The sequence below is a fragment of the Xyrauchen texanus genome, chromosome 43 (assembly GCF_025860055.1).
Source record: "Xyrauchen texanus isolate HMW12.3.18 chromosome 43, RBS_HiC_50CHRs, whole genome shotgun sequence".
In the NCBI taxonomy this organism is placed as follows: domain Eukaryota; kingdom Metazoa; phylum Chordata; class Actinopteri; order Cypriniformes; family Catostomidae; genus Xyrauchen; species Xyrauchen texanus.
The window spans coordinates 21,946,986-21,960,436 of record NC_068318.1 but is presented as its reverse complement, the minus strand read 5'-3'; the positions used below and the strand labels follow the sequence as shown (position 1 = coordinate 21,960,436).

General features: G+C 38.9%; 1 protein-coding gene across 5 annotated transcripts in view; it reads right to left on the bottom strand.

Annotated features, from left to right (window-relative positions):
* Positions 1 to 13,451, bottom strand: part of ntm (neurotrimin) — a 459,449-nt gene that overhangs the window by 147,475 nt on the left and 298,523 nt on the right. The gene's annotated exons all lie outside the window — the stretch shown is intronic.

The window sequence follows — 13,451 nt, the reverse complement described above, 5'->3', positions numbered from 1 at the left end:
TGTCTCTCAAACCCTGAGGGCTTATATGATGTGGAAATTCAAGATTGATTCTATGTCGTCTGAACTCCCACTCTTCTGTTTCCATGAGACTTGAAAGTGTGAAGCTCCAATTTGTTGAGAAAAGCCATGGGGTTTTGTTTAAAAACAGCATGGAGTTCTACTCTAAGGTGTTTCTGTGTAAGAATGTCATGCATGGCAGCTTCATAACCAACTGTTGATTTCGAGGACTTTGAGATGCTTGGCTCTGTAGCACCAAAAAGAAAAGTATTTTTTTCCCGTCTCTCTTGTCAAAAGGTAATGTAACAGTGGCTTGAAAGTTAACAAAGGTCACAGCAGCCTGTCATTTTTTTCTTTTAAAGCATTGGATGGGTGAATAGACCAGAATTGCAAACTACTGTGAAAGATAAATAGACTGACAGAAAATAAAAGATCAGCCTTTTTCAAGGTTGATGCAGAATTTTGCCATCAACACAAAATCAATAGTCTATCATTCTACATGTTCAGTATCTCCGAATTAATCATATTAGCTCAGATGCCCATGTCAAAAAATGACAAAGTCATGTGTTCCATAACAGACTTTTTTTCTTTATGTTTGGCCTATTGCCACTTTTTTACTGAGAGAAGAGTGGAGAGTATACAGAAAATGATGAGGAAATATAGGGAGAATTCGATTGGGGAAACATCTCAAGTCAGATTCTAACTCAATATGTTGGAGCATGTAGAATAACCACTCGGCCAAAGCACCAATATCAGTTCTGTTTTCAAAACAAATGGTACAACTATTTTACAAGAATTACGTGTTTGTGAGCACATTTAAAGAGAAGATGCAGACAAAAGTAACTAGGTTCAACTAAACTCAGTTACTCAGTATACTCAGTAACTACAAGAAATTTCAAGCATTGAAAATTGAGTAGATTGACAAACAAGAAAATTAAAATTCATATGCCAAAGAGGTTGCCAACACATGATTGCATTTAAGGTTTGTTCCAAGACCTAGCGAGCTGCTAAACTGCTTTGGAATGACAACAGTCCTGTATTAGCAAAGACATTTCGTATTTTGGCCAAAATTAAGAATGGCTGAAAAACCCTACTAAAAATGCCTCAGTAAAGATATTTTTAAGATACAGGGCTTTACACAATCCAGCAATGCTCCCTTGACACTACTGGTGCAAAGCAAATTGTAAGTGAGGGGGAGATAACATGTCTTTTACCAAACAGATGATCTTGTTGGTTTAATGACAGACACACCCCAAGAGAAATAAACAAGAGATAGAAATTCTCCTTGTAAATTGCTTCACTTACATAACAGACCCGTCCCAACGGCGCTAAAAATATCAGGACCTCAGGAGTCTTTTTATTCCACCAAATGGAGGGAAGCAAATGATGATGGTCTATATCTATGCATAACATTGATTATGCATGTAATAGACAAGTACATGAATGTGAATGATTGGCCGTTCAATTGGAACATTGAATAGATAAAAACATATGCTTGCTCTTTAATGGGGTAATGAACTCTCTCCTGAGCTGTAGAAATCAAAGAGGCAATTTACTCCCCTTCTTCTTGCTCTCAGTTGTGACATAAAATGCATTGCCGATCAAATCTTTATTGTGGGACAATTAGCCCTGTTTGAAAACTTACCATGTGTACATCTGTTTGTTACTGAGATCTGCAATTTTATGACACATTTATGGTCCTTTTGTTTTGTTTTTTTTTAGCTCTGACATTCTGCTAAACTTCTCCTTTGGTATTCAATGAAAAAAAGTAATTTGATTTTGGAACAACTGCTGTAATTGATTAAATGATGACAGAATTTTAATTTATGAGTGAACTATTCCTGCTGCATTGTGCTGCACACAATCTCAATTGCGTTAACCTTGCTCTGCGGAGGAGTTTAGGCCTTTAAGCACCTAATTCAGTTAAACCTGTCTCCCACCCCTAATGCCTTTGGCTGGGTTCCAGGATTTCAAAGCAGGCAACACTGCACCACAGGCACCAAACTCCTCTTTGAGCTATACACCTGTGCTAGCTCTGAACTGCTTACTGCACTGACGCCATCTGTCAGAAAGAAACAGTGCCGAATAACTGAGCCCTACAGTACATCTCTCTCCAACAGCACAGGTTCTGTGGACACAGGTATCAACTGTTCAGTGCTGGACCCAGGTGATAAAATAACCTGAAAACAGCATTCAGGAATTTCTAATAGATTTGGTTGGGCAAAATTTCAAGTCTTAGGAGTGTGTTTTGTTGTGGGGATGAATTTAAGAATGAAAGGAAGTTGCTGACCACCAGTTTTAAATAATGTGATTTCCCTAGCTGTCTGTTAAGTTGTTCAGGGGTCTGTATTACTATGGTAAAGCTTGTGTTTTGAATTTGAACAAAAGGCTTTGTAAGAAATGTACCTAAATGAGCTGATGGTTTTGGTATTGTGGCTACTGAAAACATCTCGGTTACTGATGTAACTTATGTTCCCTGATGGAGGGAACAAGACGTTGTGTTAATGTAGTGACACCAGGGGTTCGCTCTTGAGAGCCCCAATCACCACTGATTTATTCAGAAAAGGCCAATGAGAACTGGCGAGTGGAATTTGCATGCCACTCTCCACCCAAGACATACGGGTATAAAAGGAGATGGCATGCATCACTCATTCAGATTTGTGCTGAGGAGCCGAGAGAGAGTCCCGGCCATGTCAGGCAGTCGGTTCAGCGCTGTGGCAGGAGGGACACAACGTCTTGTTCCATCCATCAGGGAACGAATGTTACATCAGTTACCGAAACATTCCCTAACTGTCACTCAGTGACAGTCTCTTCCCTTGCAAGCATATTCCTGAGTGAGAGGACAACGGAGACTGTTGGGGCGAAAACTACAAACAACATAGATTATAGGAGAATGTTCTAAATCACTCTGACTTGGGTTTGCTTATAAAAATGTTATGTCTAAATCCTCAATTAACACAAAATGGATTATAGCTATGTCCGTGCCCCCTTTGTCCAGTGCCAATGCTATGATTAGCAGTTGGTTTTCCCCTGAAGTTTTAAAGCTTCGCTCTTCCCATAATTTAGCAAAATCATGCACATCCATATGTGTATTTTGAATCAGTGTATATGTTCACGCAGTGGTCTTTGCCAGTTTACAGGCTCTTGGTAATGCAGTTATTTCAGCAGCCTGTGCAGATTTATATGGTAATGACTATGCTTCGATTACGTCATTAGGTTTCAAACATGACCCGTCTACATACCAATGTTTCCCTTCCTCCAGGACAGATGAAAAAACATCTGGCCTGCAAACAGTAGTATCCTGGACTCTCTCCCAGCAGTCATGCTCGTCACATGAAGAATATTGTATGTGACCTAAACTATTCAAGAGTGGTACTTTACAACCCAGTTTCTCCTTCTGCACTGTGTATTGACAAATCTTGTGTCACCTACTGTCTTACCAATCAACCGTATTGTATAGTACCATTCTTTGGACAACAAACCAAACATCGCTCTCCCGAATTGACTAGAAGAGATCAAAAGATTTGCATCCACTAATCTAATCTAATTACCAATCAATACAGTGAAACTGCTAATAAAAAAAACGCTGCTTAGCCTGGCACACAGATAGAGATGTCTGTTACTGACGCATGATGATTTTCCTTGATGCACTTTTCTGGTATAAATATGTTTGATTGTCAATAAACTTTGAGGACGCTTTGATTTTGTGTCAGAGTCTCTTCCCTTGCAAGCATATTCCTGAGTGTGAGGACAACAGAGAGTGTTGGGGGCAAAAACTATGAACTACATAGATTATAGGAGAAATAATCTAACATAAACTTACAAGCCTTAGAAGGTAGCCTTGGTCGGTTCCTCCAGGTGGCTGCACTCTGCAGGCATAGGTGCACCGCCACAGTGTGCTCTACCTAGTGGAGTTCAACATATCCCTCTGCCACCCCGCCGGCGAGGGTAGTCAGGATGGACGAGCCTGCAAAGCATGTACGGGCGGAGAAAGGTACCTTCCACGACTTTGTGAGCTCCTCGTGCACTTCTGGGAAGACACTGGGGTGGGTTGGGACCAGAAACCAATTGTCCAGCCGCGAATGCTCAGGGCAGGGCAGAACAGAGGGTTCCACTCAAGACCAATGTTCGCAGCAGCCCAGGCAAGCACAGCTGCTAATTCAGTGTCTGCTTCATCCTGAAATCTACCATCCGAGAGTGGGAGCTCAGTAGACTTGTCCACTTCTGAAAGCACCAGCCCACCCTCCGATGCTGTGGCCGATAACTCATCATAACGAGCCCTGAATGAGACATTAAATTCGCCCTGAGGCGGACCGCCTAACTCACTAGTTAACGCTACCAGGCAGAACGAGGCACTCACCGCCCTTGCCGACTGTGCTTCAACACAGGACTGACCAGGTTGTGGAGCAGCCACGGTGGCTCACTGCTTTACAAAGAAAGAAAAGAGCCACGATGCAACGTTTTCATGGGCATATTCTCGCAGTGAGAACATGTCCCATCCACAAATGCTGTCTCAGCATGCTGACGACCCAAGAACTCGAGACAGATTTCGTGGTCGTACGATGGGGAGAGATAACGGCTGCACAAAAAAATATTTTTTTAAAAGACACCAATTGTTTGTGTGAGCTTATTTAATGGAAATTACTCATTAAGAAAATGCTTTTTTACACCAGTGAACTCAGCTTCTGAAGCGCCCAGGAGAAGAACAACACTTGAACATGTGAGAATGACACCACTGATCTGTGCCTTAAATCCAGCAGCACGTGAAGTGAGGTGACGGGACGAACACAATGCGTGCATTCAGCTCCGAAGAACAAGTCAGAATGAGTGGTGCACACCATCTCCTTTTATACCCGCATGCCCGGTGCGGAGAGTGGCCAATTCTCATTGGCCTTTTCTGAATAAATCAGTGGTGATTGGGGCTCTCAATAGTGAACCCCTAGTGTCACTCTTCACGTCACACAAACCAATGCCTTCTGGAAACCCCCTCCTCCCCCCACCTGCTACTTAATCTGCACTTATTATCTGTGAGGAGGATGTGTGCCGGGGCTTTTTGAAACAAAAGACTAGGATAGCTTCAGGCCCAGATGTGTCTCACCTGCCTGTCTGAAATTCTGCACTGACCAACTGGCCGCCGTCTTCACACAGATCTTTAATAGATCACTGGAGCAGTGTGAAGTTCCCTGCTGCTCCAAATGTTCCACCATCATTACGGTCCCTCCCAAAAATTAGGAGGGACTGGTTTTGGACTACCTGAAGGACATCACTGGACCCCTGCTGGACCCCATTCAGTTTGCTTACTGAGCAAACAGGTCTTTGGATGATGCTGTCAATATGGGAATTATATCCTGCAACACCACGACAGACCTGGGACTTATGCAAGGATCCTATTTGTGGACTTCAGTTCAGCCTTCAATATCATCATGACTGACCTTCTCTCAACCAGACTGACCCAGCTCTCCATGCCCACCCCAATCTGTCAGTAGATCACAAGCTTTCTGACAGATAGGCAGCAGCTGGTGAGACTGGGGAAACTCACACCGGGACCCTCACTATTAGCACTGATGCTCATTAGGAATGTGTTCTCTCTCCAATGCTCTTCTCCTATACACAAATTACTGCATTGCAAAGGATCCCACTGTCAAGTTCCTGAAGTTTGCAGATGACACCACGGTCATCGGTGGGAAAGATGAATGCAGCAATGTACAGAGACATCCTTGAGGAAAACCTGCTCCAGAGCACTCTGGACCTCAAACTGGGGTGAAGGTTCATCTTCCAACAGGACAATGACCCTAAGCACACAGCCAAGATAACAAAGGAGTGGCTACAGGACAACTCTGTGAATGTTCTTGAGTGGCCCAGCCAGAGCCCAGACTTGAACCCGATTGAACATCTCTGGAGAGATCTGAAAATGGCTGTGCACCGAAGCTCCTTATGCAACCTGATCCAGGTTCAAAAATCACATGTACATAAGTATTCACAGCCTTTGGTCAATACTTTGTTGAAGCACCTTTGGCACCAATTACAGCCTCGAGTCTTTTTGAGTATGATGCTACAAGCTTGGCACACCTATTTTTGGGCATTTTCTCCCATTCTTCTTTGCAGAACATATTTATTTAAATAAATGTACATATCCCTACCTTCCACATACATTACCACTTGGACATTTACATACACCATTCTGTTATATGTCCAATTATTTGAATGTCTATTTATACTCTTACCTTGTTTTATATTCTGTCTCACAGCAATGTTCTGTGTGCACTTGTTTCTCATATCACCAAAGAAAATTCTTTGTGTACATGAGAAAACTTGGCAATAAAGCTCATTCTGATTCTGATTTAGATTATGATTCCCAGACAGACAATTGATGCATGCTTTTAAACATTCACCATTCAGCTACAATGCCTATTTCAATCAAAAGGGAAGGAAAAGTGATTTTCACCAACAAAAAACTTCACAAATATGTAGGGTGAGCTTAGTCCTGAGCAAAAGTGTTTTGAACAATATGGCTTGACCGAGCAAACAGACTTTGTCATTTCTCTGTCAGAGTTTGTAATTTGGGGTTTGTGTAATTTGGCATACAGCACATTTTAACTACATAAGTGGCTCATCTCTACTCTCAAAAGGAAGTAATGGATATTGAAAAAATGCAATTTCTCAAAAAGGACAGTACTTCTTTCATAGTGAGGAATTGGAAATGAATCAACTGGGATACATTTATGGATATAAATACAGAGCAAAGGTGATGTTTGAGATGTTCGAATAATGTAATTTCACAATTTTAGATTGTAAATAAAAATAGTAATAATTGGGGCACAGTGTGATTAAATCTTAAATATTGTCTTCTGTTTTGAGTTGTTCTGGTGTTCTGGTGGGGTAAAACATTTTGGTGAGGAGGAAATGGCATGTGAGACATCAAGGTGTTGGTCCAGTTGGTGTGTGGACAGGCCAAAGAGCTGCCATAATATCATTACGCCACGATGGCAGCTTAAACTGTAATAACTGGCATACAGCTGTCACTAATGCACTCTGTAACAGATGTGTCTCTTTCATCCCTTTTACTGGGGTGGAGGCAAACCAATGTTGCCAGATCTCACAAGAGAAACCAGCAACCTGACAAAACCTGCCCAAAATAAGTGATTTACCTCATTAAACTATTGATTTCAAATGTTATATATATTTAAGACCCCAGGAGTTGTGCACACACACAAACCTGGGAAAGGTTAAATAATAAAGTGCATATTTAACCATCATTGGGGTAATGGAAGAGCTTGGAAAGGCAAAAACACAGGATGAAAGAACTAATCTAGTGATTAAAACAACATTATGTTGCAATTAGTGGTAGGTGGCATTTTATTGTGCTATTGGAGTGAAGCAAGCCAAAAACACAACTGTATTACAGAAATCAGCCCCCCAAAAAACTCAACCCACAACAGCCCACATTATTAAGCAACTTGAATGAAAAACAAGCTCAAAGTTGTTTTCAACTAGTTGAAATGGTAACATGACGCAAACTCCTTTCAACCAAACATAAATCATATTGAAATACTGCTCCATTCTAGCAATGCAAATTAATTCTGAAATATCAAAACACTGATTAATCCTGGTTCTCTGTATTGTCTGGCTGGTCATTCATTGTGACAGCACCCTATGCTCCTGTCTGGCCCTGTGATGGTGGCTCAAATTATTAGGCTTTAATGAGAGACAAGAGAATGTTGGTGTAAGGTAAAGGAAAGTGAAATTAGACAGATAATGTTGAGCTCATGGCTGTGAAATCAAATTAGCACCATCTCAATCTTATCAGCAAGGCGCTTATTTTTTCTCCAAAGCAGCAGTCTAGTCAAACCTCTTGCATTTATTCTCTTCCTTCTCTGCAGCAGATTTTCTCAGTATCTGATTATTCAAAAGGGTTCTGTTAATACAGGACAAGAACTTTGAGCTTTATGCAAGAATCAGGATATGTGAGCATGAGGTATCACTGCAAATATTTGTGGGAAAAGTGTCAGGAATTGAAGTTAAGCTGATGAGTTGAGTGGAAAGATATTTTTATGACAGATAAAAATTTTATACTTCAGTCGATACAAAACTGTATATTAGCACCTTTATTTAGGATATGAGAATAAAGTGTTGTAATATTAGCTTTTAAAAATCATAGTAAAAACTGAAAGGATATTATGGTGGTTATATCCAGTGGTTATATCCAGGTCCTCAGCAGAGGAATGATAGGTGTGGATGAGAAACAGATAAATATTTAAGTCCTTTTTTACTATAAATCTACAATTTGACTTTCACATTCAGCCACCTACTGGTTGGGGCTGATAAAAGGTTAAGATGAGTTCTGGTCACCATTCACTTGCATTGTATGGACCTACAGAGCTTAGATGTTTCTCTAAAAACCTTTTCTGTGTTCTGCAGAAGAAAGAAAGTCATACACATCTAGGATGGCATGAGGGTGAGTAAATGATGAGTGAATTTTCATTTTTGGGTGAACTACCTCTTTAAGGGGGAGGGGACATTCTCATAGAGAATGGAAAACAATATTGTATATTACGGTCATAATAATTAGTACAAGATGGAAACCCAAAAAGAAATTGTACAAGTTGGTTCAAATGAAAACATACAACTTTTAATACCATCGAACAAAATAAATGCACCCACACCTAACCATGAAATCTAACCCCTTACTCAAACCCTAAACTTAAGCATGATTTTAATAGAAAAATGTATTTTTTGAATCACAAAAGATAGCGAAAACATCAGGGTTTTGAACAAGCATTCTTAATATTTTTCATATGTTTGATCCCTAACCTAAACCCCAAATCAAACCATGATTTTATTAGGCAAATCTCTTTTGTGAAAGAAAACATTGTGCTTGGAATAAAACTAGGTAAGCATAGTATGGGTTACTGACATAAAATACATCAGACATGTGTGATGCAAAAATATTAATGTTTATATTTCCCTTCTAAGATTAATATTTTGGTCCATTTACACAGAAGAGAAAGACTTCAATTTAAATGCAAATTTGCTTTTATTTTATTTTGTATTATGTAGTAGTGGTTGACCTATATATTGCCAAATCTGACAAACCGACACATTTCCTGTTTGGATTTTTTTCTTGAGGGCACCAAAAATTGCCTGCTTGCATTGCCTGATTTGTGTGAAATTGAGTAAATATAGTGCAAAATAAGAGATTATTATTATTATTTTTAGCAATTTCATATTTGTTATTTACTATATTAAATTGTGTTTTATATCGGTATTGGCTGCCATTAAAACATTTTTTTATTGTAAAACCAAATACAATTTTATTCATACACACACACACACATACACACACACACACACACAAAAACATGTTTACTAGTAGTTATTTTTCAGCATGCATTCAAGACTAACAGACAAAAAGCCCCAAAGCTCTAATTTTGATTTGAGCGGGTATTTTAAATAAAGACATACACACATAATATTTTCTCAGAGTGAGAGAGAATATTGCAGAGTTATGCAAGTTAAACCTGGTGGATTCTTAGGAAATTGCAGGGATTTGCTCCTATCCAACAGGGCTGGTGATAACAACAGCGAATATATCAGTTGTCAAGGAGAGGTGGATAAGTAGCTGGAAGATTTTATCATTGAAAGGGAAGAGTGGGTTAGGACTTGTCCCACAATTGTGGACGCAGTATTCTCTGGGAATAGCCATGAAAGGGTGGAATGAATGATTGTTGTGCTGTTTTAACAGCAAGTAAAATGCTGAGGTAAATCTCTGAGACGTTTTTGTTCTGTGTAAAATAAAAATGCTGGGAGAGAGGAAATCAGCTACTCTGAGCCTCAACAAGCAGCACAAGGTCAGTGTACCAGCCCTCAATGGTATTAAAAAGCTATACAAGAAGCAAGCCAATAAATCCTAGGCCTTTAAGTAACCACAAGTGATAAGTGAGTACTGCATCCATCCAATACACTCAGTAGTTGAAAAAATTTGACCCATGTAACTTAACTAAAACACCACAGTCTAGGAATTATTCACCCAAAAGTAAAAAATCTTCTATAATAGTTTACTGACCCTCAAGTCGTTCCAAACTGTATGACGTAATTTGTTGGAGCTTGATGCCCGAGTCCTCATTCATTCTCATTATATGGAGAAGAAAAATAATAATAAAGTAGCAAGGATATTCTTACAAAACATTATATTTTGTGTTAATTTGTTTAGGGACAATTCACAATAAAAATATTGTAACAGTATTAGCTAGAATCAGTATTAGTTGCATTACTGCCTTGGAAAGCCATGTGAAATTGCAACTGATCATTAATAATAATAACAATAAGAATAATTACCCTTAGTAAAGTTAAACATTCTAAAAAATGCCACATATACAGACAACATGTACAACATAATTCAATCCACAATTACATCAATATACACAAATCACACCAGCTCGATCTAATGATACATGCAAACTATTTTAGAGACATTCGGTGTCAGAAAATAGATGACTGTATCATCTGCATACATCTGCATTTGAACCCAACTGAAAGTAAATCATTAACATATATGCTAAACAGTATAAGGGGCATCAAATGGACCCTTGTGAAACCCCTATTGAACGATCTTAAGATTGAACAATTTTAGAACACAAAAAAATATATTTTTTGTGTTCAAAGGAAGAAAGTAAAATGACTATGAAATGACATAAGGGTGAGTAATTTATGACAGAATTGGGTGAACTATTTGCATAATTTGTTAATATAAAGCTGTCATCTTTCTCAAGGATGGAGTTTCAAAAGTATTTTCACTGCTGTACAATAGCATTGTGAGAAAAGTTTGGCTATAAACTGTAACCACAGAGAGTTAGGAAGCAGCATGCAAAAATGCATTAAGTTTGACAGTTTGTGTAATAATGCATTGGGATTGTTTGTTTTCACTGAGACAGTATACCCTTGTTTTTTTCTTCATATGATACAGATGATTTATTTTTGCAACAAGCAAAAAAGGCATTTGTCACAAAAGTTATCACTTTCCTGGTCCCTCTACAAACAGATTTTCAAACATGGCAATCACAAAACTGAATGGAAAACAGGCCTGCTTGGATACTCCCTCAAATCTGTGGCCAGCTATGTTAGACTCAAAACTGAAGTGAACTCCTTGGTTGGTTTCGTTGTGCTCCTCATAAATGGTGCTATGTTAGCTGATCTGGAATGTCTACCACGTCCATACTAATGATATTAGTGTGGACGTGGCCATGAATATGCTAGTATACTACTAGACGGTGTCGAAATAAACTTTAAGTAGGTATAGGCAATTAAAATTTTAAATTTTTTCTAGGAATATGGACAAAAAAAATGGAGGACTCACATTTCATCCAATCAAATTCTTTTGACTAGCAAGTAGTCACCCATTGGCCCCTATATATCATGGCCTCCTAATAATCTCCATCCCTGAATTGGCTACATCACTCTACCATCTCCTCTCCGCCAATAGCTAGCAGGTCATGTTTGTAAATGAGAAGTGGTTCTCAAACAGTTTACCTGGATAAATAAAGGTTAAATAAAATAAAATAAATAAAATGCAAGATTGCAAGTAGCAAATTATGTTCATGGCTCTGCCATCAACAAAAGGCTATTGGCTATTTATAAAGCCCCAAATTCCACAGGAAAGAAATTCGCAGTTGCCAGAGCAAATTTTGTTTGCATGGCTTGTTAATGAGTCAATGTTAATTTTAAACATTTATGTGTGTTTCTATGTATGTCTGTAGCTCATCATTATCACCTTTTAAACTTGAACTCCAACCAATAAACCACCATATCCTATAATCCTCTCCAGACAGTGCAGACACTTCAATACCCACTCACTGCCCTCAAAAACCCTCAATTTTTGTCACATAATTCTATAAGAGGGTTTAAATAGGCCCTCACTGTTGATGACTTATGCAATGAATCTTATTTTTATGTAATAGCCTTATTATATTTTGGCCCAAGAGTGACTGGAACTGCCAGAGCTAGTTTTCTGCAAATGTTCACCTGAGGGTGAGATATGACTGAAAACCTCACCTTGGGCGGCTGGTCTGATGACAACCATAACTGTAAACAGTGCGGCTGTCAAAATGAGTGGCAATGCATCAGTGAAACTGCTTCGTCTAATGTACAATCTCACTAGAGGGGTATAACTAAAAATTAAAACAAGCCAATATATAGGTGAAGAAGTTTGATTTAACACTCATAAACAAGATGTGGACTAATAGAGTACTCAAATTTGAAACGCTGCCTCCAGTGGTCAAAGAGGTGAATGTTGTTCAGCATATGAGCATGCGCAAGCTCCATTTTCTGGTGAATTGTCCACAGAGGGGCACCAAAAGCTAATTGTAAAGAGAGTTGTTTTCAGCTATACAGAATTAACTACAGTGAAGAGGAATGCAGATTTGATAAAATCAACCTTCCAATACCCAAACCTAACCATCAGTGGAGTAAAAAAATAAAAGGAAAAATTAAACCTCTGAATCGTGCTTGCCACTGATTATGCTAACACAATTACTTCCTGGTTTCAATGCAAGATCCGAACCTGGGTCTCCCTATATGCTGATGCTTGAGCCGATGCAAAAATGTCTGATGGGAGATGGCGCTTGTTAGTGAGTGTGAATAATGTGTCCGAAACTTGGGTACTTCCCTTATGAGCATGTTGCTAATGCTCCAAATGCATTTACAAATAGAATCTTAGTGTAAGTGTAACAATAGATATCTTCCTTCTTTTTCTTTTTTTTTTAAATATCAATACCTTTAATGTGTATCCCCACATTGTTTCTACAGCCCTGACTGGCTGTATCATCTCACGTGAGTGACTATGATAACGTCTTCTCTCTCTTTACAGCTAACAGCCCATATTTGTATGCCTTTACTAAAAAGTAACAATGCATTGCTTTTAAAATAAAATGAATTATTCACAGCTTTCATCTGATTATCAACATTCTTTTATGAGATCAACACAGCTATGAAAACCCTGGATTCGAACATGTGACTCCAGGGGTGGTAGTCAGCATCTTTGCTCGCTGAGCTACCCAGGCCCCAAAAAATGGGAGACCTGGATGGAGTCACTCAGCACACCTTGGATTCAAACTTGTAACACCAGGGGTGGAAGTCAGCGTCTATGCTCGCTGAGCTACCCAGGCCCCATGTTTTGCTATCTTTGCATACAGGTTAAGCTTTATTAAAGTGTGTGTAATCCTATGAGTCATGATGACCTAAAGGTTGCTAGCTCACGTGCCTTCATTAAGACACAAATATCTTTGAGTTACATATTTAGATTACTTTGCTATCTAAATAACCACTTTTTCTTTTTTGTATAAAGCTACTTGTAAAGACTACAGACTAACCCTAACCCAAACAATAACACTAAAAGAAAACCTTCTGCATTTTTAGAATGTAAACTAAACTTTAATTTATTTATAAATCATTTTACCAAT